This window comes from Ailuropoda melanoleuca, chromosome 1, assembly GCF_002007445.2.
Source record: "Ailuropoda melanoleuca isolate Jingjing chromosome 1, ASM200744v2, whole genome shotgun sequence".
Classification (NCBI taxonomy): domain Eukaryota; kingdom Metazoa; phylum Chordata; class Mammalia; order Carnivora; family Ursidae; genus Ailuropoda; species Ailuropoda melanoleuca.
In genome coordinates this window covers 207,551,838-207,578,035 of record NC_048218.1, presented here as the reverse complement: position 1 = coordinate 207,578,035, position 26,198 = coordinate 207,551,838, and the positions used below count along the sequence as shown (strand labels likewise).

Here is a 26,198-nt window from a genome sequence, read left to right as displayed (position 1 = left end):
TTTGCACCACATTCTTTTTTTTTTTTAAATTTTATTTTATTATATTATATTATGTTAATCACCATACAGTACATCCCCAGATTCCGATGTAAAGTTTGATGCTTCATTAGTTGCGTATAACACCCAGTGCACCATGCAATACGTGCCCTCCTTACTACCCATCACCAGTCTATCCCATTCCCCCACCCCCTCCCCTCTGAAGTCTTCAGTTTGTTTCTCATAGTCCATAGTCTCTCATGTTTCATTCCCCCTTCTGATTACCCCCCTTTTCTTTATCCCTTTCTTCCCCTACCGATCCTCCTAGTTCTTATGTTCCATAGATGAGAGAAATCATATGATAATTGTCTTTCTCTGCTTGACTTATTTCACTTAGCATTATCTCCTCCAGTGCCGTCCATGTTGCAGCAAATGTTGAGAATTCGTTCTTTCTGATAGCTGAGTAATATTCCATTGTATATATGGACCACAGCTTCTTAATCCAGTCATCTGTTGAAGGGCATCTCGGCTCCTTCCATGATTTGGCTATTGTGGACAATGCAGCTATGAACATTGGGGTGCATATGGCCCTTCTCTTTACTACGTCTGTATCTTTGGGGTAAACACCCAGTAGTGCAATGGCTGGGTCATAGGGTAGTTCAATTTTTAACTTTTTAAGGGACCTCCACACTGTTTTCCAGAGTGGCTGTACCAACTTGCATTCCCACCAACAATGTAGGAGGGATCCCCTTTCTCCACATCCTCTCCAACAATTGTTGTTTCTTGCCTTGTCTATCTTTGCCATTCTAACTGGCGTAAGGTGGTATCTCAGTGTGGTTTTGATTTGAATTTCCCTGATGGCTAATGATTTTGAACATTTTTTCATGTGTCTGTTAGCCATTTGTATGTCTTCATTGGAAAAGTGTCTGTTCATATCTTCTGCCCATTTTATGATTTGTTTATTTGTTTCTCGTGTATTGAGTTTGAGAAGTTCTTTGTAGATCTTGGACCAGTCCTTTATCTGTGGTGTCCTTTGCAAATATATTCTCCCATTCCGTGGGCTGTCTCCTAGTTTTTTTGACTGTTTCCTTGGCTGTTGCACCACATTCTTTGTTTTAATTAAATTGTTTTGAATAGTACTAAATAAATGGTTCCTTTTTGCAGCTTGTGTTATATATACATGTTAAGAAATATCTTTCCCCTTTCAGGTTCTGATAGATTAAAAAATAAATAATGAATAAATTTTATATTACTAAAAAATTTTTAAAAAGCACAAAGGAAAAGATGGTATGACAACTGAAGTAAATTTAGGTTTGTTGAATTCAGAAATGCGGTTGTGTATGCCATTAACAGCAGTAAAATCTAAAGTAATCTAGAAAAAAGGTGTTAAAGACACATTTCCATATTTTTGGTAAAATAAGTACTAAAATTGAGAGACCACGGATATGGATGCTTTTGCTTGGTTTGAAGTGCTGTGAATTAAATTTAAGTTACATTTTATTTAGATATGGAGTGGTAGTCCAATAGTTTTGATAATGGTAATATATACATTTTGTAACTTGACTAATTTTTCTATTATAAATATCTATAAAGATGATTGTAAAACCTCAGAAATTATTTAACCTGGAACCTAGGATTATTAGGAAAAAGGGAATTTTATCCATTTTATTATGGGGAAAAATTTAGGCAGGATGTAATACACATTGTGTTTTTCATAAGCTCAGTATTTCTTGAGGCTTTTTCTTACATCCATTTAAAATTTTTACAAAGTAATATGTGTATAGTTGAATGAAGTCAAATAGACCAGGGGTGCCTGGGTGATGTTGGCGGTTGAGTGTCTGCCTTTAGCTCAGGTCACGATCCCAGAACCCCAGGATCTAGCCCCCCCCCCCACTTGTGCTTGCTCTCTCTCACTCTCTCTCTCAAATAAATAAATAAATAATCTTTAAAAAAAAATTAGGTAGACCAGAATGATTATATAAAGGTCAGCAGCCTTTCTCATCGTTAGTGCCACTCTCCAAAGGAAATTTTTAATCGTTTGTGTGGTGGTATTGTATCTACATAAGCTTATTTTATGATTTATCAACTTCAGATTGATTTTTGCTTTGATAAATGTGGATTTGGCTACCTCATATCTATTTCCTTAATAGATACTGTGTTTTCCTTAACATTTATGTGATACGATAGACTTTTATTCTTGTTAATAAGGATTATCTATCTTGATTTCCCAAGTAGTAAAACTGAGGATATTAGCACTTACACTTCCCCCCACCCCCCTTTAAGTCCCTGTGTCTGTCATTTCTACTTTGGCACTGTTAAGTGCCAAATGAGAACATTTATACTCTGTCCTGTATTCCTTTATACTTTGCCAATGACTTGATTTTAATAGTTGAAAATCAATGAGTAGTGTCTACTTTGTTGCTGTGATACAAGTACTGTTCATAGCAGAGGCAAGGAGGATATGGTTACATTTCCTGTATTATTTCTTGGTTTTTGAGTTGGTAATTGCCTTTTTTCTTGCCTTGTCAGTCCCCCCCTCCCCATCAGCTTTACAAGCCATTTTGTTTTTAATCACTACTATTTTATGTGTATGAGTACTTTTCCCCCTGAGGAAAGGTTCTCCCAGTCCTGTTTCTTCATTTTGGACTAGATGTTATCTAGATGTGCTGCATACTGCTACTAGTGTTGGACTTTGCTTCACTGCCTTTGCACTTTGGTGGTTCTGCTAATTGGACTTTTATTCTTTCTTGAATTACTTCCTTGTTTTAATGCAGTGCATCCCTCATATAAATTTCTAGGGGAGAATATGTGCGAGGTAAGTTTTTTAATCCTGGCATATCTGAGAAAGTCTTCATTAGTCCTTATAGTTGACTGGGTATTATTTTGTTCAAGCCAAACTCAGTTGAAAATTATTTCCCCTCAGAGGTTTTGAAGACTTTGCTCAAAGCTATTCTAGTATCCATTGTTGTTGCTGAGGAGAGGAGAAGTCTGATACATTGTGATTCTTGTTCCTTTGTGAATAATGTGTTTTGTCATCCCTTATGGAAGCTCTTGAGAGCCATATTTTGTCCTCTTTAAATTGAAATTGGTCAGAGATGTCTAGATGTGGTTCTTTCCATTATTATTAAACTGATGACTGATGTTTTGTAGTTCTTGGAAATTCTCTTATTATTGCTTTAATTATCTCTCCATTCTCTTTCTGTTACTTTATTTTTAACTTGATATTTTTAAATTCAAGTATAATTAACATACAGTGTTATATTAGTTTCAGGTGTAATGATTCAATAATTCTGTGCATTACTCAGTGCTCATGATAAATATACTCTTAATCCCTTTCACCTATTTCACCCATGCCCTCTCCCCCCACCTGTCTCCTCACTGGGAGTTTGTTTGCTGTATGTATCGGTTTTTTTGTTTGTTTAGTTTCTTAAATTCCACATATGAGTGAAATCATAAGGTATTTGTCTTTCCCTGACTTAAGGTCAGTTACTGTTAAACCCTCTAGATCCATCCATGTTGTTGCAAATGGCAAGATTGCATTCTTTTTTTTAAATGGATAAGTAATATTCTCTTGTATATATGTGCCACATCTTTTTTATCCATTCATCTATGGATGGATACTTGGGTTGCTTCTGTGTCTTGGCTATCGTAAACAATGCTTCAATAAACATAGGGGTGCATGTATCTTTTCAATTAGTGTTTTTGTTTTCTTTGGATAAATATCTAGTAGTGAAATTACAGAATCTTATGGTAATTTTGTTTTTAATTTTTTTGAGGAACCTCCATACTGTTTTCCACAGTGGCTGCACCAGTTTGCATTCCTGCCAGCAGTGCTTAAGGGTTCCTTTTTTTGCACATCCTCACCAACACTCGTTGTTTCTTATGTTTTTGATTTTAACCATTCTGAGAGGTGTGGGGTGCTACTTCATTGCGGTTTTGATTTGCATTTCTCTGATGATGAGTGATATTTAACATCTTTTCATGTGTCTGTTGGTCTTCTGTATGTCTCCTTTGAAAAAATGTCTACTCATTTGTTCTGCCTGTTTTTAAATTGGATGATGATCATGATGATTATTGGTCTTGTATAAGTTCTTTATATATTTTGGATATTAACCCCTATCAGATACATCATTTGCAAGTATCTTCTCCCATTTGATGGGTTGTCTTTTTGTTGTATTGATGGTTTCCTTCACTGTGCAAAAGTGTTATATTTTGGTGTAGTCCCAATAGTTTATTTTGTTTTGGTTTCCCTTTCTCCAGGAGATGTGTCTAGAAAAATGATTCTACAGCTAGTATCAGAGAGATTACTGCCTATGTTTCCTTCTAGGAATTTCATGGTTTCAGGTCTCACATTTAGGTCTCTATCCACTTTGAGTTTACTTTTGTATATGGTATAAGAAAGTGGTCCAGTTTCGGGGGTGCCTGGGTGGCTCAGTCGTTAAGCATCTGCCTTCGGCTCAGGGCGTGATCTTGGCATTCTGGGATTGAGCCCCGCATCAGGCTCCTCTGCTGGGAGCCTGCTGCTTCCTCTCCCACTCCCCCTGCTTGTGTTCCCTCTCTTGCTGGCTGTCTCTCTGTCTGTCAAATAAATAAATAAAATCTTAAAAAAGAAAAAGAAAGTGGTCTAGTTTCATTCTTTTGCATGTCCAGTTTGTTGAAAAGACGGTCTTTTTCCCATTGCATATTTTTGCCTCCTTTGTCATAGATTTATTGACCGTATAGTCATGGGTGTAATGATTTCTGGGCTCTATTCTGTTCCATTCTTCTGTGTGTCTGGTTTTGTGCCAGTACCATACTGTTTTGATTACTACAGTTTTGTAGTATATCTTGAAATCTGGCATTGAGAAACCTCCAGTTTTGTTCTTTTTCAGTATCGCTTTGGCTCTTTGGGGTCTTTTGTGGTTCCATACAAATTTTAGGATTGTTTGTTTTAGTTCTGTGAAAACTGCTTTTGATAGGGATTGCATTAAATCTATCAATTGCTTTGGGTAGTATGGACATTTTAACAATATTTGTTCTTCCAATCCATTGCATAGAAGCAATCTTTCCATTTATGTCATCTTCAGTTTCTTTCATCGGTGTTTTACAGTTTTTGGTGTACAGGTCTTTTACCTCCTTGGTTAAGTTTATTCCTAGGTGTTTTGTTATTTTTGGTGCAATTGTAGATGGGATTATTTTCTTAATTTCTCTTTCTGCTGCTTCATTACTAGTGTATAGAAGCACAACAGATTCCTGTATATTGATTTTGTATCCTGTGATTTTACTGAATTCATCAGTCAGCTCAAGTAGTTTTTTGGTGGAAAATTCAGGGTTTTCTATATAGTATCATGCTATATGCAAATAGCGGAAGTTCTTCCTTACCAATTTAGATGCCTTTTATTTCTTTCTATAAGTCCTTTTAGTTGGTTGTTGGACTTCCTGAATTAACTTCTGCCCCCTTCCCCCTTCCTTTTGTCTTTTTGTTCTGTTCTTCTGGGTATTTCCTCTGTTCTTAGACTCTAATTTTAGTTTGGCAGCCATATTTTAAATTTTCAAGAATTCTCTTTCCCTATACCCCCACACCAGCAATCCCTTTCTCATTTTATGGGTTCATAATCTTCTTGAATCTCTTTGAAATGTTAATAAGAGTTTTCTTTAAGGTTGTCACCCTCCCCTTATCTGTTTTAGGGTAATTTTTTGTTTATCTTGATCTCATTTATATTGGAGGCTTTTTATCAAATAGTTGCTCATTCTTGGTATCACTCAGACTTAAGAGTTAGTGGAAGGGCTTGAGATTTTGATGACAGTTAATGATGGGCACACTTTAGGAGGAGGCTGATAATTCTGCTTTTGTATTCTTTTTTTTTTTTTTTAAAGATTATTTATTTATTTGTCAGAGAGAGAGAGTGAGTGAGTGCAAGTGTACAAGCAGGGGGAGCAGCAGGGAGAGGGAGAAGCAGGCTCCCCACTGAGCCAGGAGCCTGATATGGGACTCCATCATAGCATCCTGGGATCACCACCTGAGCCTAAGGCAGCCACTTAAGCAACTGAGCCACCCAGGCATTCCACTGCTTTTGTATTCTGACAGTTAGGAGTCCATTGTTTTACCCCAAAGTGTCGACCCCCACACTAGATCACTAGTTTCCTCTCCCCAGCCCATTGATTTTTTTTTTCTTTGGGAAAAAACTCTCCGTTTAAAAAAAAAGTAAGCAATATTATTTCGAAAAGTTTTTATTTAATTAATTTATTTAATTTTTAAAAGATGTTATTTATTTATTTGACAGAGATAGAGACAGCCAGCGAGAGAGGGAACACAAGCAGGGGGAGTGGGAGAGGAAGAAGCAGGCTCCCAGCGGAGGATCCTGATGGGAGGCTCGATTCCAGAATGCCAGGATCATGCTTAACGACTGAGCCACCCAGGCGCCCCTATTTCTTAAAGTTTTTAAAGCTACTATTTATTTTTTTATTTTAATTAATTTATTTTTTTAAATGATTTTTTATTATGTTAGTCACCATACAGTACATCCCCGGTTTCCGATGTAAAGCTACTATTTAAATAATCTTTTATTGAAGAGAGATAAGTGTGTATATTTGATCTGTTTGAACAAGAGATTTTCCTTCAGCTCTTAAACTGGACTAGATAAAAAACTAATAATATTCAGATATTTGTTTATACAGTATTTCAGAGTGTGCTACATTTTAGAAATGTAGTAGAAACTTTAAGTTGTCTGGCTCTTTAGGAAAGAGAGTATCCACTGTGTGTTTTGGATTTTTTACAACAGTTGGAGGATTAGGAAAGGTGTCCCAAAAAGCTTAAGAATGTCATACATACTGGTAAAAATATCAGCTCAGGGGATTGTGACTTAAGTGAAAGGCCCCTTTCCCGCTTCTTCAGGCCCAGTTTTCCGAAATAATTACTATTAACTTTTTATTATTTTGTGTCCTTGACTTTTGCCATGCATACACGTTTCTTTTTGTACATAATGTGCTCATATTTGTTTTTACACAGATGATCATTTTGTGTATATTGCTTTGTGCTTTGCTTTTGTCATTTAACAGTGTATCTTGGACATTTTTCTGTTTTAGCATATACTCATCAATCTTTTTTTTTTTTTTTTTCTGAAAACTGCGTTATATTTATCAGCCAATATGAATAAAGTGCTTGCTTATGCCAAGGAGTATTCTAGATTCTGAGGATTCAGGGTTGAACAAGAGAGCTAAGCCCTTGCCTTCATGGACCAATATTTCAATCGTGAGAGGTACAAAATAAATGCATTCTTTGTAATTAATTTCAGACAGTGGTAAATGTTATAGAGAAAATAAATTATAGTAATGGTATAGACAGTATCTGCTGATGGCTCTGGGAGACAGTGATGTATGTGGCTGGGGTAGTTAGGAAGGTCTCTTGGAAGTGATGACATTGAAGTAGATCTGAATGATGAGGAGGCAGTTAAGAAAATTTAGGAAGAAAACAGTTCATTGTGAAGGCTCTTCAACAAGAGAGAGTGTGTCATACTCAAGGGACTCTCCTGCCTTCTAAAATAAAAGGCTGGTGTTTTTGGACAATAAAGAGAACTTAGAGGAGATCCCTTCTGATAGGTAAGCAGGAGCCTGATCATATGGTGTCCTGCACACCATGGTGAGGGGCAATGATTTTGTTCTCAGTGTGGTGGAAGTCATTGGAGGGTTTATACTGACCAAATGCCCTCCAAAAATGAGGTATTGACGTACAGTCCCACGGCAGAGTGGGGTCTTTTCCCCAACAGTGTATGCAGGACTGGGCATGGCATTTCTGAATATGGAAGTGGTGGATCTAATAGAATTATTTCTTTACTAAGTCGCTTAAGCACTCTGTTCCCAGAATGAAAATCAGCACTTGCCCTTTGTCTGTGAGTGGTCCCAAAGTCAAAGTCATCTCCAGTCTCTGTCCATAGTTTCCTCCAAGTCACACAGCAGGTGGCCAGTCCTTCCAGCTTCAGGAAGCCCTTCTGTGCCATTATAGTCATAGTGACAGTAAAAGCTATCGATTGGTGTGACTTGTTCCAGGCAGTGAGTGTCCTAAGTGCTTCACCTGTGCTGTATTAATTTATTTAATCCTCACAACAATCTAAAAAGTAAATACTGTTATTATCCTCATTTTTTTCAGTTGAAAAAACTGAAACAAAGGGCTTCCACCAATCTTTGATTGTCTTTTCATTTTATCTTTTTCTGTCAAAGGGTTTCTTTCTGATAAGTTTGGTGCTTTCACTTGAATATCTTTTGTCAGTTATTACGAGTCAGAACCCGAACATAAAATAAATGGCAGGGGGCAAAAAGGCACACTGGTGGAGTAAATGTGTTGCTCAGTTTGGGAGAGTGCTCTGCTCATTGGCTGATACTGTTTGTAAAGTGTTGGATTTTGGTAGACAAATCCACGAGAGTTCAAACTCTAGTCTCCTAAGTTAGCAGCTGCTTGAGTTGTGGCTGATCCTTGATCTTTCTGTAGCTGTTTCATCAACTTTAAAATGAGATAACAATAGTGTCTATTTTGTAGGGTTGTTGTGGGCAATAAGTAATGCATGTAAAAGTGGATATCATGAGACCAGGTTTAGAGGAAGTACTGCATCAGTTAACTATTATTTTTACACTATTGGCTAAGAGTGAACTGTCCTGTCTAGCACTCAAAGTATGGGGAAAAATACAGGCAATGGAGTCACACTCTTTGGAGTTAATATTTGTTCATGTGTAAAATTTTAAAAAGTACTAAATACCATTAGTGTTTTAGTGAGTCATGTTGAATGGTATATATATGTAGTAAGCTTTTATGTTTTTGCTGCTTGACATTATTTTACGGTTATTTAAATTTGCAGGTCTTATGAGTGAATTAAATTGAGTATTTTGCCATTAGGATTTCTTCTTTGCAACTGTCCACTTGTATTCTGTATCAGTACCTTTTGGCTTCAGATGACAAAAATCTTAATTTAAAATGGCTTAAACAATGAGTAAAATTTTATCTCATATCATCAGAGGTCCACATGTGATTAAGTAGCTCAGTGAAATTTTTAAGGACCCAGATGCTTTCCCTTTTCCTGTTTTTTAATCTTCAGTTTGTTATTGATGGTTGCTAGATTAATTCACTTAAATAATTATTCAGTACCTGCAGGGTATCAGGCAGTAGTCTAAAGTATGGGAAGTATGCTATCATAATGAGCACTGAGCAATGTATAGAATTATTGAATCACTATATTGTGTACTTGACATTTATAACACTGTATGTTAACTATACTGGAATTAAAATAAAAACTTAATAAAAAAATTAAGTATGGGAAGTGTAGCAGTGAACAAAACAGACCCCTCAGGGAGCTTACGTTTTGGTGGGGGCAAAGGAGGGATACAGAAGTAGGTAAAATAAATAGTATGTAAGATGATGTTAAGGAGAAAAACTAAGTAATAAAATACATAAAGTAATAAAAGTAAATAAAGTAGTAAGCAGGCTGAATGGGATTATTTTAAGTGGTGTGATCAGGGAGGGCTTCAATGAGGTGACATGAGTCGAGCCTTTTAGGTAGTCAGAGTGCTAGGGCAGGGATGTGGGGGAAGAGCATGTCATGCACAGGCCCTGAGGCAGGACTGTGCTGGCATGTTCAAAGAACTGAAAGGAGAGCCAGAGGCAGAGCTGAGCTACGGAGGGAGAGAGAAGCAGTGAGTCAGATCATGCGGGGCCTTGTAGACCATTGTGAGATCTTTTTGGCTTTTATTCTTCCTGAGATAAGATACCTTTGGGGGTTTGGGGCAGAGCACTGACCTTATCTGACTGTGACTCTAGGGGGTTCATGCTGGCTGCTGTGTTGAGAAGAGAATGAAGGGGATAAAGGTTGAAGCAGGCATGACAGTCACGAGAGCATTGCAAGCAGACAGGTGAGAGATGATTTGGAAAGCGATAGGAAACAGAGAAGTAATTCTGCATGTTTTGAAGGCAGGGCTGAAAGGATCTGTTGAGGAGTTAGATGTGAGAAGTAAAGAGGAGTCATAGTTCACATATCCAGTAGTCCCCATGACCACAGCCCCGTTAAAACGAAGTCTGTTTGTTCACACACCGCTCTTTTATTTAGAACAAAAACCTACCTGGAAGCCCTCAGTGGATTTTTCCTCAGATCCTATGGCTGTGATTGGTCATGTACCCATGTCAAAGGTATGGGTGAGTCCAGGAAAGCAAAAACCTTTTCCTTTCAAGGCCTTATAATAGGAAATGGACTCTGACAGCAAGAACAAGTTGCGAAGGGAGTGAGTGCCTGTTGTTTGTGTAGCTGGTAGTGGCTTCTGTGTGTCATCGCCTATTTTTCTGTTGGGTGTTAAGAAAATAAATGCTTGTTACAATAGATTCTAAGTATTTCTAAGCCATATATTTTAATGAGTTTTTTACTCTGAGATAAGTTTTCTAATTTTGAAATAAATGAATCGTTTCGAAGTTACAAATAGGGGCAGGTGAATTCAGAGTCTGATGCATAATTTATAGTTTTTCCTACTAGGGGTGTGTCATTTTAATCCGAATGCTGGCTAGTCGTTCTTTATAAAGCTGTCTTAGTGGTATTGTTAGGGGACGGGTGTGGTGGGTGGGAAAACCCAAAGTACCCTGATTCTTCTGTACCCCCAGATCTCTCTGTTGCTGCTGCCTACTGCAACTGAAGATGTGCAGTTTCATCCAAGGCAACTTCTTCAGTAGGGTTTGCTTTTTAGTTTCTTCTTGCTTGTCTCTTCAGTAGTCATTACCTATTGACTCTCCCCCTGCCCCCATTCTTTCTTCACCAGCAAGGCTGATAACTGGGTTATTTATAACAAGACATTTTTGTTTTATTGTATGATTAATTGTTCATCCTTCAGTTTCAGGGTGGGAGGCAGTATAGCTTTAAACTTGTGCGTGTGTTCTTTCTCCTCAGATCTGGCAGAGTTTTTGAGCTTTAACTCCACTGCTTATTAGCTTGTGACCCAGACCAATTCATTCATTGCACAGCTCCACTCTTGTTGTGCTGGGATGCCATTCATATAAAATACAATGCAAATGCTGGTTCTTGGAGTTCCAATTTGGTGCTTCTGATTGACTTTAGGCAATTTAATTAAACCCTGAGCTTTCAGTGAGATAATGCATGCTGAATGCCAAGCACAGTGCCTTTAAGACACTTAAGGGGAATGCTCCCTTTTGCCTTTGACTAAGGGTTGATAACCAATAACTACCTAGGTGAGTTACAAGTGGGGAAGTGGGGTCACTGTGAAGTAGCTGTGAGCTATTATAGAAGGTATTTTTTAAAAAGCTGTATTTTCCCCCCTCTAACTATATATACATTTCATTGTTCAAAACAAAATTGTGAGTATATGAATTTGAGCCATTTCCACAGTTATGCAGGTGTTCTGAGACCTTCCCAATCTTCCGTCATATTGAAGATAGGGTTGTGGGAGCACAGATGGGTGAGATACATCGACATCTTTTGCATGTGATAAGTTAGGCACAGCCGAGAGAGAATTCAGTGCACGCCAGTAAAAATACATTTAGTTCTCTGTTTTCAGAATGTTCACTTTAATATACTTTTGGTAGGATATTAGAATAATTTCTAAATTCCAAGTTCTGTACTTAAAACATCAGATTCTCTAAGTAAGTCACCCGGTTTACTTTCTGTACTGTCATGCAAATGGTTACCACGCTGTTAAAGCAGTTGTTGGGTGTCTAGTGTATTACGGCTCACAGTAAATACACATTCACTTACATCTTTTTCGTGAGGAATATTTTTTTATTGGAAGATCTAAGTGTAGATTTATAAGGACAATCAGTTTAGTATGTATTATATACAGTGCATTCTGTCTGATCAAGATTTGCCCAGAGGAATGTTTTTCCAGGAGGTGCAGAGGGGAGTGTAATGATAAACAATATCGTTTTCTTTTTAATGAAGTTATATCATAGAGGAAGAGAAAGGTACCTACATTATTCCTTATATTAGCCCTGTATTATAATTTGACTTACAAACTCATAGCTTTAGATTTATAGGGTGGTTATGAACTGACTCTCACTATGCACAACTGGAAAGACTACATGGTGAGATGAATGGCTATTTGCTGAGAAGGGTAGGAATTATGTGTTAGTGGGTGCCCAGACAGAAGGAACAACTTAAGGATAGGTGGCACAGAAGTGGGGAAATTGCTAGGCCTATTTGTAGTGTTTAGTGTTATAAAAATATAATATATCCATGTCACAGTTCCCACATGGAACTTAAGCATAACTAATGATACAGTTGTGGCTCTGAAGCAGTTGTCTCCAAGCTTATATTTGAATTACTCCCCCTGTTATTAAGAATTCGAATCCATAACCCCAGCATTTATATCCCCCCTCCCCCCTTTTTTGAGTAGGCTCTACACCCAGCATGGGGCTTGAACTCATGATCCTGAGATCAAGAGTTGCATGCTCCACTGACTGAGCCAGCCAGGCACCCCATTTTTCTTTTTGAAATAAGTTGTATACATGTATTATAAACAGTCTGTACATTAAGTAGTAGGAGAGTTAAATTTTATATTCCTTTTTATTATCAGTCTTAAGTTCTAGCATTTTCAGGCCTGTGATTAGGATGCGTAGTATTTTGTGTGCATTCCACTTTGGAGACCATTACTCTAAAAGACTACGTTATAAAGAAGCTTCAGTGTTAAGTAGTTAGAGTGTTAAGTACTGTGTCCTGTAGAAGAATGGGATAGAGTGATAGGTGAGTGGAATCCTTGAATACTGAAGAGGCCATTGGAGAAATCTCAGCACTGAGAAAATAGAAAGTTTGAGTTCTGGGTCTGCTTGTCTGTGAAGGTTGTAAATGAATATTGTATTTGATGAACGTTTATTTAGTGTCCATTGTGTGCCAGGCACTCTTCTGTGTATTTTCATGTGTATTACTTGATCCACAACCGTTTACTATGAGGAGTCTAATTTGTTAATTTACATAAGTGAAAAAGCCAGAACTTTTGCAGGTTTCTAACTCAAAGCTCTCTGTTTTCCCCTTTGTGTTACAGCTCTTTTGAGGAGCTTTAAAACCTAGTTACAGAGGTAGGAAAAGCATATGTGAAACAGAATGTTAAGGGGGAGATTCTGAGTCCTTGAGAATAGTGACTATGTTTCTTGAGTCGTGGCTCTGTCTTACACACCTGGCAAAGTGCATATAGCAGGTGTTTAGTAAATATTTGTTAAGCATTCAAGGGCTCTTAGTATCAAGCAGCATGGGATTTTAAGACCTAGAGACTTGGGTTTGAGTCATAGCTCTTCGACTTTCCAACTGTATGACCCTGGCCAGTGACTTAATCTCTCTATGCCCGAGTTTCCTTATCTAAAAAATGGGGGAATTTTCATCTCTGCTGTTCTGGGTCGTTATGAGAGGGACAATGTATGTAAGATACCTAACTCACAGGATCTGCAGTATGGTGCCTAGTTGCTACAGTAACTTTTTACCCCAGTACAAGAAGGAGTCACTGGCTCATCGGGCTGTTCTGTACTTTGTAACTGTGGGTTCTCTCATCTCCAGGATGTTTGTTTGTTCATTAAAGATTTTATTTATTAGAGAGAGCGCGTGCATGCGCACACACAAGTGGGGGGGCAGAGATAAAGAGGGAGAAACAGACTCCCCACCAAGCAGGGATCCCAACGTGGGGCTGAATCCCAGGACCCCCGAGATCCTGACCTGAGCTGAAGGCAGATCCTTAATAGACTGAGCCACCCACGTACCTCCAGGGATGTGTTTAACAACAGTGCTCTTCTCCAGTGTCTGCCTCACCAGTTCCTTTGTGGAGCTGGTAAAAATTAGAAAATACCTTATTTTAACAACATTGTATATTATTTTGTTTAAAATGAAAAATAGTAAGATAAAATATCGCTTTTGCGGTCAGAGTATGGTCAACTCTGATGTCTAAGATATTCAGTTGTGTCATTTAATTTGATAGCATTTTGTTAGGTTTTAATTTTTTAATATTTTTTAAAGATTTATTTTATTTATTTTTATTTTTTTATTTTTATTTTTTTTTTTCTTTTCTTTTTTTTTTTTTATTTATTTATTCGACAGAGATAGACAGCCAGCGAGAGAGGGAACACAAGCAGGGGGAGTGGGAGAGGGAGAAGCAGGCTCATAGCGGAGGAGCCTAATGTGGGGCTCGATCCCACAACGCCGGAATCACGCCCTGAGACGAAGACAGACGCTTAACCGCTGTGCCACCCAGGCACCCCTATTTATTTATTTTAGAAAGAAAGCATGTGCCTGCAAGTGGAGGGAGGGGCAGAGGACGAGGGAGAGTCTCAAGCAGACTCCGCACTGAGCTTGGAGTCTGATGTGGGGCTCCACACCACCACCCGAGATCATGACCTGAGCTAAAACCAAGAGTCAGACGCTTAACCAACTGCACCACCCAGGTGCCCTTTCTAAGTTTTTTAAATACAAACCAACATGAAGAAAATTAAAATGTCCATAATCCCACTGTTCACATAATTCTTACTGGCTCAAAAATATTCCATATATTTGATTACGAAATTAATAAGTTAATTAATTTAAAAACTTTTTAAAGGAAATTTAAGTATTATAAATTAGAAGCCCCCTCTATTATTCAGCTTGGGCTGTCATAACAAAATATCATAGACTGGGTGGCTTCAACAGCAGAACCTTACTTTCTCTTGGTTCTGGAGGTTGGAAGTCCAAGATGAAGGTCCCAGCAGGTTTAGTTTCTCCCAAGACCTCTCTCCTTGGCTTACTGACGGCTGCCTTCTCTCTGTGTCCTCACGTGGCCCTCCCTCTGTGTGTGCCTGTGTCCTAGCCTTCTAAGGATACCAGTCGTTTGGGGTTATGGCCCAACCTAACAATCCCATTTTAAATTAATTACCTCTTTAAAGGCGCTATCTCCAAATGCAGTCACATCTTGGGGTATTAGGGGTTAAGACTTAAACATAAGAATTTGGAGGAGGGGGGCAATTCAGCCTATAACACTGTGCTACCCCAAAACCACTAATAACTTTCATATATATATTTCCAGAAAAATCTCCTATCCTTGTATCTTCGGGCGTATGAATTCATATGATTATGGGTAATTACGCTAGTTTCTTTGAACTCAGTGTGAGCAGTACACATAGCAGCAAAGAATTACTGTAGGGTTGTATTCGGTTGGGGAAATGAACTTGTTATATGGAACCAGACATGATCTATTTATGGGGGTGTGTGTTTGTGAAGCGTATGTGTGTTTGTATATGTCTATGTACATGCCAATATATTAAAGCTTCTTCAGTATAAATTGATTAATTTTGTATTTGTCTAAAGTGCTTGATGCACTAAAACTTTTTATGTGTGTATGTCAATCTATGAATTTATGTGGTACTTCCTGAGTACTGACTAGTTTGTGAGATACTGTGTATGCTAGACATTGGAAGCACAGATGGTCCCTGGCTTTCATGGTTTGACTTAGGACGGTTCCATTTACAATGGTTCCACTTGGGAGTTTTTGACTTTATGGTGGTGCAAAAGCAGTATGCATTCAATAGAAACCATACTTTGAATTTGAATCTTCCCCCAGGCTGGTGCTGTGTGGTATGAAGCTCGCTGGTGATGCTGGGCAGCCGTAGCAGGCCGCAGCACCCCGGTCAGCCACGTGAACAGGAGGGTGAATGAATGACACACTGACATCCATTCTGTACCCATATCACCATTCTGGTTTTCACTTTCTGTGCAGTATTTAATAAATTACATGAGATAATCCAACGCTTTATTGTAACATAGGCTTTGTATTAGGTGATTTTGCCCAACTATAAGCTAATTTAAGTGTTTTGATTATGTTTAAGATAGGTCAGGCTAAACTATGATGTTTGGTAGGTTAGTGATATTAAATGCATTTTTGATTTAAAATACGTTCCAACTCATGGTGTGTTTATCGGGCTGTAACCTGTAGGTTAAAGAATATTTGTATGCAGAATAAGATGAGACCCCTGCCCATAAATTCTCAAGTTGAGTGAAGGGGCAGGAGTAGAGATACATTTGGAGAGGTGTGTGAGTACTGAACTGCAACATGAGCTCATTGCCCCTGAGGCTTACATGAAGCTTTCTGAACTGAAGCTTGTGACGACTTCCCAAAATGTATTTTAGGCAGAGGGAATAATAGCACATGTAAAGGCACAGAGTTTTGAGGGGGACGATAAAAGGTGAAGTATGATGAAAGTATAACATATAGAGGAGAGACAGCGACTGAGGCTGAGCGGGTTGGCATAGATTGCATCAGGAAGGGTTTTTATTATGCTGTTGTAAGAGGTTTGTATTTCTGTCTCTAAGGCGCAGAGTATGTGACCATTGAAAGATGAATAAAGGAGAGTACCAGCACATTTGCATTTTCAAAGTATTTGTCTAGCATTAGTATGCGGGGGGATAAACGAAGGGAGCGTGGAAGTAGTTGATGTTGGCAAGTGTGAGAGGAAGGAGTACCTGAGTAGTTTTGTGGATGAGGGAGAGGGAACAGATTGAAAAGAGATTTTAGAGGTAGGATTAATAGGAGGTATTTTTTTCCCCAAGATTTTACTTATTTATTTGAGAGAGTGTGAAAGTAATCACAGAGGGAGAGGGAGAAGCGGACTCACCGCTGAGCAGAGAGTCTGATGTGCGGGGCTCGATCCCTGGACCATGAGATCATGACCTGAGCCAAAGTCAAATTCCCAACTGACTGAGCCACCCAGGCACCCCTAATAGGAGGTATTTAGGAAGAGGAGGACACCAAAATGATTTAAGTTTCTAGGTGGATAGAGCAAACTGGGTAGACACTAGATGATGACAGATTCAGTTTGGGATTTGCTGAATTTAGGGTGTGTGTATTATATTCAGGTGAAGACGGTCACTGGGTGTTTGGATATGTGGATGGTGGGTGTGGACTGGAGAGGCGGGAGTCCATGTAAAGGTGGGTGTTGAGAGAGGAGAGACATTTGGAACTGTATTCCAGGGAGCATTAGTATTTCACAGGTGGTTAGAAGGAAACATTGTAGAGGCTGTGAGAGAACAGCCAGAGAAGCCAAGATATCATGTGTGATGTATTGTGTCAGTTCTAGAGATAAGTGTGGGGGAAGATAAGGACAACTTATTGAGGGTCTGATAGATCTGACAGTCTGTCTAATATCCATGAAATAATGGGTTTGTTAACCAGAGTGCAGCTTTGGTGGTATATTAAAGAGGAAGTATAGGCATAAGGGACTAATGAGACTTTCTAAAGAACCTTGTCTCTAAACGTAAAGTACATGGTGTCTAGAGAGGAAGGAAGAAGTTCAGGAATTATGGATATTTAGAAGTAGGTAAGGCTGTGGCTTATTTCTAGATTTAGGAGAGGGGACAGTGGTGGGGAGAGGCTAAAGATAGACATACAGAGCTCTCTTTTCTCCACCGTCGTGGTGTGCGGTTGACTGTTCCTGGACATGTCTTCTCACAAGACTTTCAGGATCAAGCAATTCCTGGGCAGAATCATCCCATTACCCAGTGGATTCGGATGAAAACTGGTAATAAAATCAGGTTCCACTCCAAGAGGAGGCATTGGAGAAGAACCAGGCTGGGGCTGTAAGGGATGGCACATGCGATGGCACACTGACAACATGCGATGGCTTGTTGTCCTGTCTGTAAACCTCACTACCACCTGAACAATACACATGTTTATTGGGGAAATGATTTTTCCCTGTTACTAATCTTCTGCACCAGTAGGTTAGTCCAGTAATAAGTATGTGAGAACTTTGTTTGGAAGAAGAAGAAGAGACAAACATATAATTTATACTTTTTGCAGATTCATCTTTTTTCATAGTGTGGCTTTATTTTTAGACATCCTTTGACTTAGAATTTTCAAACTATCAGAAAGTTTCTCATACTTAAGTAAATGGGTTAAAAAGACATTTTAAAGCCAAATATAACTTATTTTGAATGCTTGTTATTTTTGGATTATCGTTACCATAGTCCCCCCCCTCCCCGCCCCAGTTCCATTAACACAGATAATAATAATTTGATTCCTGTCTCATTGTTATACAGTTGCATAAAATTCTAGATTAAGGAACATTCATCTTAACACATTTTAATTACAATAATAATAACCCCTGGGCTCTTCGTAAAGACTGTTTTGATGAATGTGATATAATTTTACATTAATCTATAATGGTGCTTAGGACACAGTGAGGTCCTTGACAAATGAGATTTGATTCTGAATCGCTCTTTTCTCTTTGAAGGGTCTGAAACATTTGAAGAAAGCTTAAAGACTAAAATAGTCTCCAAAAACATTATCAAGTTTGGATCCCAAAAAAGAACTGTTTTAAAAATTCTGATATATTGTTTTTCCTCATATGATCCCAGATACTCTTCAGGTTAGAACAAAATTTCATTAAAAGGAATGTGCTTGGTTAACTGTTGTCAAAATCCCCTGATTAGAATATACTGTGTGCGTGTGTGTGTGTGTGTGTGTGTGTGTTATGTGTACTTAAGTGTTTTAAAATAGATATACTTGGGGCGCCTGGCTCGCTCAGTCTGTCGCACATGCGACTCCTTTAAAAAAAAAAAAGATTTACTTATAGATGTCTACATATATATCTCCATATAAGTGCAGTTGGTCAAATGATAAATTCATTATGAAGGGCTACAGTTCTTTTCTAACTATTAAAATGTTTTAAGATAGATTTACTTATAGATATGTAAACATATATCCATATAGTTGAATGAAATTGATCAAATGATATATTCATTATAAAGGGCTATAATATTTTTCTCCCAACCTATGTGTTTTCCTACATATCATGGTAATTTGAGGTTTTGGGAATTTGATAACTTTATATTACTGTAAATCATAGATATGTCTTTCTTTTTTATTTTTTTTTATTTTTTTAATTTTTTTAAAGATTTTATTTATTTATTTGACAGAGATAAAGACAGCCAGTGAGAGAGGGAACACAAGCAGGGGGAGTGGGAAGAGGAAGAAGCAGGCTCATTGCGGAGGAGCCTGATGTGGGGCTCGATCCCATAACGCCGGGATCACGCCCTGAGCCGAAGGCAGAGGTTTAACCGCTGTGCCACCCAGGCGCCCCTGTCTTTCTTTTTTAAAAGTATTTCTTATTCTAAAAGTATATGTGTTTGTCATAAATTCAAACTCTAACTAAAGGTATAAATCACGGACTTAGTTCTACTCCTCAGAGGTAATCACTGGAAACTTTCTTATATTTCTTTCCAGATATTTTTCAGTTGTAGGTAAGAGATGTATGTGCATAGAAAAAAAAAAAAAAACCAGATGTAGGTGGAATTATGCTGTAAACACTGTTATATAATTTCTTTTGCTTAATAGTGTATCTTGTACATCGTTTGTAGGTACATTTTGATTAATGATGTAGATCCAGTTCAGTGATGATTGAAATAAAATGATTATTCCATTTATTAAATATTCTTTAAAAATTACTAATGTTATGAAATCATGTTATATAATTATCAGTAAATCAGGTAAAATCAAGTGGGAAAAGTTGGATTAAATATTAAAACTTGGGGTGTCTGGGTGGCTCAGTTGGCTCGGTGGCTGCCTTCGGCTCAGGTCATGATATCATGGGTCCTGGGATCAAGCTTGCATCAGGCTTCCTATTCAGTGGGGAGTCTGCTTTTCTTTTCTCTCTGCCTCGTCCCTCACCCCACTCATGCTCTCTCTCTCAAATAAGTAAATAAAATACTAGAACTTGTACTGTTATGGGCTATTTGCAAGGGTAAGGAAGTGTGGCCTCTTTAATAATACTTTGTTTTTGTTTTTGTACATGGTATTTTTAAAATATTCTGATGTGTTTCTTATCTGTTGTAAAAACCACACTTAAACTTTTGGGGGACTATTTGTCTTTCTGCTTTAAAGTAACACTGTTCTGGGGCGCCTGGGTGGCATAGTCGCTAAGCGTCTGCCTTCGGCTCAGGGCGTGATTCCGGCATTATGGGATCGAGCCCCACATCAGGCTCCTCCGCTGAGCCTGCTTCTTCCTCTCCCACTCCCCCTGCTTGTGTTCTCTCTCTCGCTGGCTGTCTCTATCTCTGTTAAATAAATAAATAAAATCTTAAAAAAAAAATAAAGTAACACTGTTCTGTAGTTATTTTTCTGAGAGATTAAAGTGAATGTTGTAGGAATGTACAGAAAATTATATATTAAGCATATCTATTGTAAATTAGAAATCCTGGCGCCATTCACTGGTCTTAACGGTACTTGAGCCTGAGCTTTGTATTAAGCCAGTGCTGGTTCACATCCTAGATGCACCACTTAATAATTGTGTGACCATGGCCCTTTCCAAGCTTCAGTTTTCCTGTCTGTCAAATGAGTAATGATTCTTGTGATGGGTCCATAAAAAGTATGTTAATTGAAGTTATGTCAGCTGCTGTAACAGATAAACCCTGAAATCTCAGGGGTTTGAGACAGTAACAGTTTATTCTACTGGGACTCTTATGCTTATCTCTTCTCTGCTGTCTTCAACACTTGACGTCCAGGATTGCCCTGGCCATTGATACCCATCTGGCAGATGGGGGAGAGATGGGGTGTGGGAGATTTGGGGGCAAGGCCTGGGGTTGGTGAAGAGGTCTTCAGTCACTTTGCCCACATTTCATCGTCTGGAAGTCACACACACAGAAGGGAAGTTGGGAAATGTAGTCTAGCCACATGTCCTGCAGGAAAGGGAAATGTGTTTGGTGACTAGCCAGCCAATCTGCAGTGAGTACTCAGTCTGGGAGATGGTTGCGAGGTTGTTGGTAAGCAGGTCATTTCACCTCTTGGGGATCTGTGTTTCCATATGAACAGTGGGGAGGGTGGTGATGAGGTAGGGAACAGTTAACAAATATCATGATCTTCTGTGAAATGCTCTTTAGGACAACTGTATTAATTCATTGAGTTCTACAAAGGTCTTCAGAAGTAAAAACTATTTTTGTCCTTTTTTTAAAAATCTTTTTTTTTTTTTTTAAAGATTTTATTTATTTATTTGACAGAGATAGAGACAGCCAGCGAGAGAGGGAACACAAGCAGGGGGAGTGGGAGAGGAAGAAGCAGGCTCATAGCGGAGGAGCCTGATGTGGGGCTCGAACCCATAACGCCGGGATCACGCCCTGAGCCGAAGGCAGGCGCTTAACCGCTGTGCCACCCAGGCGCCCCATAAAAATCTTTTTTTTTTTTTTTAAACGTCTGAGGAAATGGAGGCATGGAGTGAGTTGGGGAGCCAGGATTTGAACTCAGGCACTGTTTGCTGCAGGGTCTGTGCTTTTTTAATGCTCTGCTGAAAGTCTTGTGCACACACGCTAAAGTTAATCTTCTGCACTCTACTGTGTCCCGAGTCTGTCTTCTCTTGGTGTCTTTTCTTTAGCAAAGGTCTTTGTACTAAAATAATTTTTTCTTTCTTTTCTTTTCTTTTCTTTTCTTTTCTTTTCTTTTCTTTTCTTTTCTTTTCTTTTCTTTTTCTTCTTTCTTTCTCTTTTTCTTTCTCTCTCTCTTTCTTTCTCTTTTTCTTTCTCTTTCTTTCTCTTTCTTTCTCTTTCTTTCTCTTTCTTNTTTCTTCTTTCTTTCTCTTTTTCTTTCTCTCTCTCTTTCTTTCTCTTTTTCTTTCTCTTTCTTTCTCTTTCTCTTTCTTTCTCTTTCTTTTCTTTTCTTTTCTTTTCTTTTCTTTTCTTTTCTTTTCTTTTCTCTTTTCTTTTCTTTCTTATTTTATTTATTTGACAGAGAGAGACAGCGAGAGAGGGACCACAAGCAAGGGGAGTGGGAGAGAGAGAATCAGGCTTCCCGCCAAGCAGGGAGCAACGAGGGGCTCTATCCCAGGACCCTGGGATCATGACCTGAGCCGAAGGCAGACGCTTAACGGCTGAGCCACCCAGGCGCCCCTAAAATAATTTCTTTCAAATTGCTGTCACCTCCATCTGTGATCGTTTTTCCTTCCCTGCACTTGCCCTGGTGTTAAGTAGACTTATGGTCACTTCTTTTCCCTTTCTACCTGTTTGGGTTTTTTTTTTAATTAGAAAATTTGCCCCAACACAAATGTGTAAGAATGGTAACCATGAGTACCTGACACATCTTTTAAACAATTACCAACACGTGACTAATTGTGTTTCATTTATACTGTTACCTACTTCTCATGTTATATTGAAACAAACTTCAAGCATAATGTAATTGCATTTATAAATGTTTGACAGTGTATTTCTAAAAAGCAAAGAAAAAAGCTAATACACTGTTATTCCTAAAATAACAGTTAAATCCATAATATCATTAAGTATTCAGTGTTCAGCTTAAGCAGGTCTCTCTTTCTCTCTTTCAGTGGTTTGTTTGAATCAGGATCTACATAGGCCCACACATTGTGATTCAGTCTCTCTTAATCTATAGGCTACTGCCCTCCTTTTCTTGCAATTTATTTGCCCCATAGAGTTTCCTACCATCTGGATTTTGCTGATTGTATTCCTGAGGTTTAACATGTTTCTCTGTTCTCTGTATTTCCAAATGAGTAGGTGGAACTTGATCAGATTCCGATTCAATTTTATTTTTCATGATTGCTTCTTAGGTGGTGGTGCATTCTTTCCCAGGAGGCGCCTAATGTCTGGTTGTCCCTTTGTGATATCAGCAGCTATTGATGACCAGTGCCCAGATCTATTGATTTGTCAGGGATTGTAAAATGATGATGTACTCATCCCTCATTTTATTTGCTGGAATACTTTTATAAAGAGAAAAATCCCCCTCATTTACTGTTTGCTTGCCTAGCGCAACAGTTTATATGGGAAAGGCAGGATGAATATTTGATTCTCTCTCTTTTTTTTTAACCAATTTGCAGTCTAATCAGCTGGTTCATAAACATTTCCCAACTATGATTAATAAGTTTTTCCTATCCTTATTTTCTTATGTATTAGTCACTACTTAGGAAAGTATCTAGGAATTAACAGATACAGGCAAGATCCCTCGATGGAGTCCCTGCCTAGTGGTGGACCAGTACCGTGTGACAATGCAATATATTTTTCAGATATATTTGGTTTTCATCCAGAGTTCCTGAAAATACTTCAGACCCATAAAGGTGAATTGGGTGTCTTGTTTTTAATGAAGGTGACTTTTGGACTCCACCCAAGGGTGGGGACTGGTTGCCAGAAGGACCATGTGAGTATAGGGTTGGAACTTTCAGTAGCGTCCCCCTAGGAGGGAAGCTGGAGGTTGAATCAGCCAATGGCCAGTGACATAGTCAATTATGACTATGTAATGAAGCCTTCATAAAAATGTAAGAGAATAGCTTTTAGGCCTTTTTTTTTTTTTCTTTTTCTTTTTTTCCTTGAGAGCTTCCATGTTTGGGGAACCAGAATGCTTCCACATGCCACTGAACCAGGCCCCAAGCTCTTCAAGGACAGAAGCTCCTTTTTTTGGGACCTTGCCCTATCTGTCTCTTCATCTGGCTGTTGATTTGTATTCTTTAATATATATTTTAATAAAGTGGTACATGTAAGTGTTTCCTTGATTTCTGTGAGCTGCTCTAGCAAATTAATCAAACCTAGGGGAGAAGATCATTGGAACTTCCAAACTGTATGCAGATGGCCAGAAGAATAGGCAACAGCCTGGGGTTTGTTCACTGGCATCTGAAGTGGGGGGTAGGAGGACACCCTGCTAGCATCCGAGAATTGCTTGGTTTCCCCCCGCCCCCAACACGCACACATTGGAATTAGGTCAAGGAGCCTTGACAGAGGCAGAAATAGTGCTGTGCACATAGTGGGGAGCACACAGCAGAGATACTTAGCTTTCAAAGGTCAGGAAAGGGCTCTGGAGTTGATCGCGAACTGTGTTTTGCAGGTGGAGTAGCAGTTTGCTTCTGTTGGTGAGGTCGAGATTCCTTTCCAGGCAGAGGAGGCAGCACCCGCAAAGGCTGCGAAATGAGTTTGTAACTGAGGAAATTTAGTATGGCTGGAAGCTGAGTGTGCTTGTGGAAGGGAAGTCAGGAGATGAGGATGCAGAGGTGGTATGGATTTTAAGTCAGTTTAAGGAATAGTTTTAATCAACTCCACAAAGTCAGTGGAGAGGTGGTGAAAGATTGTAATCCAGGTGAATGATGTAAGAGACACGTTTTATGAAGATCACTGTGGCAGCACTGTGGGGAGTGACTCATGGTGCCCTTTTTCTGAACTGCTTATACAGATTTGGTTTTCTTTATTCATATTACTCCCTGCTCCTGTCCCCCCGCTCCCCCACCCCGAAGCCCCCTACTTCCCCGTCTCAGACCTCCTTCTAGAGTCCTGGCTCATGTTCTTTTCTGAGCATGGGCCACTGGCAAGGAGAGAAAGCAGGCTAAGAAAGTGATTGGTGGTTGAGAAGCGCCGCTGCTGTCCTAGTGAGTAGGATGCACAGTGCTTCCGGTCACCATCATGGGGGTGATGGTGGTAACAGTAGCTGTAGATGGAGAGGTGCCCTCAGCTGCAGTGGCAGGCACTGCTCTTGACATGCCGTTGTCCCCATTATATGGGGGAGCAAACACGCAGGGGAACTTAAGTGACTTGCTCAAGGTTACGCTTCTGGTAAGAGGCAGGGGTGACATTGAACCTAAGCATTTGGCCTCTGGAACTCATGCCCACAGCATTCCACTATATTGCCTTTTGGGTCTGATGACACCCTTCTCATCTCCGTTTATTTATGCTTTGTGCCCAACACACAAACCAGTCCACATAGCATGTGTCATTTAATCCCTCCCTCCCAGGCTTTCCAGGCCTCCTCCTCTTCCCCTTGCTCTTACATCACCAGATTCTTTCCTAGGGCTTCTGGCTGATTAGCCACCTAGCTTATGTCAGAGTGAGAGTGCCTAATGTAGCTGGTGACACCGTGCGATTGTTGAACTGTGGGGATGTTTTTTAGCGTTCTTACTGCAATTGTTTTTCTCACAGATACATTGACCCAAGGTTTCTTAGGTTTTGTAGGATTATGGTTTAACTATAAATAGGCCTTAGAAATGTTTTGTTGTATCCATAAAATTTAATACAGCTAAAATATAAATATTAATAAAAGAAAATGAAGATATTTTGTCCTATTTGTTTATATACATTTACTAGTATATATTTTGACACATACAAATTATATATGTATGTATATATATGTAGAAAAGTTTAGGAAAAATAGGACACATAATATATAAAAATATATAAAATAAAGTATATGGGGTCATATTATTTATATATTTTTCACTTAATAGGATAATCATAAAAATATTCCATGTCAATTCCCACAGTACTGTAGGCTTTTAGTTGCTTCAGAGTCTTACATTGCTTCAATAAATGATTCATCTGAATAGTCTTTTCTTGTTGGACAAGGAAGTTTTGTTTTGTTTTGCATTTTCAGTCTCCGAGAGTTAGAAACAACATGCCCATGAATATCCTTATAGCTAACCCTTTGTGCACTTTACTATTTACTGATGATAAATTCTCAAGTGAAATTCCTGGGCTAGAGGGTATACAGATTTTAGACTTTTAGTATTAACAAATAAGAGTATAGCATAATTGTACCAATTTATATTCTTACCACTAGTATGTGAATATACCCTGTTCTCTTGCCAGTCCTGGGAATTTTGATTAAAAAAAAAATCTTCTGGGGCGCCTGGGTGGCACAGCGGTTAAGCGTCTGCCTTCGGCTCGGGGCGTGATCCCGGCGTTGTGGGATCCTGCCCCACATCAGGCTCCTCCGCTATGAGCCTGCTTCTTCCTCTCCCACTCCCCCTGCTTGTGTTCCCTCTCTCGCTGGCTGTCTCTATCTCTGTCAAATAAATAAATAAAATCTTTAAAAAAAAAATCGTCTAAAGAACATTGAAGATTGGCTTGGAAATGTGAATACCCCACTTATTTTCCATTTGGCTTATGAATGAATCAGTCATAATTTAAGCTGTCTGGCTATAAAAGAGAAATAGTAAAAATGAAATGACATTTCATTACCAAATAAATAAAATGACCTAAGAGCCACAGGTATGGGATATGGTGGGTGGGCAGATGGTGGTGGCAGAGATGACTCTGCTGTGAGAATTGTTTAAAAAGGTGGGAGATTTGAAGAGGAAGATGAGTTCAGAGAGGTGGAAAGGCGAATAAGGGATGTTCTAAGTAAGGACAGTGAGCCAGGTTAGGGTTATCTTTCATTAAAAAAGAGCTGTGGCTAGATGAGGATTCCCTTTAAGTTGATCCCTTATTGTTATTCTGAGAGTTAAAAGCCTATCCTTTATCTCAATGAAGGCTGCGTGGCTTTTGATTTCTCTGATCTGGAGAGGT

The 26,198-nt window shown here is 38.9% G+C and overlaps 1 pseudogene; it reads left to right on the top strand.

Annotated features, from left to right (window-relative positions):
- The first annotated feature begins 14,296 nt into the window (after positions 1–14,296).
- On the top strand, positions 14,297–18,775 carry LOC117795400 (annotated as a pseudogene).
- Positions 18,776–26,198: the final 7,423 nt, after the last annotated feature.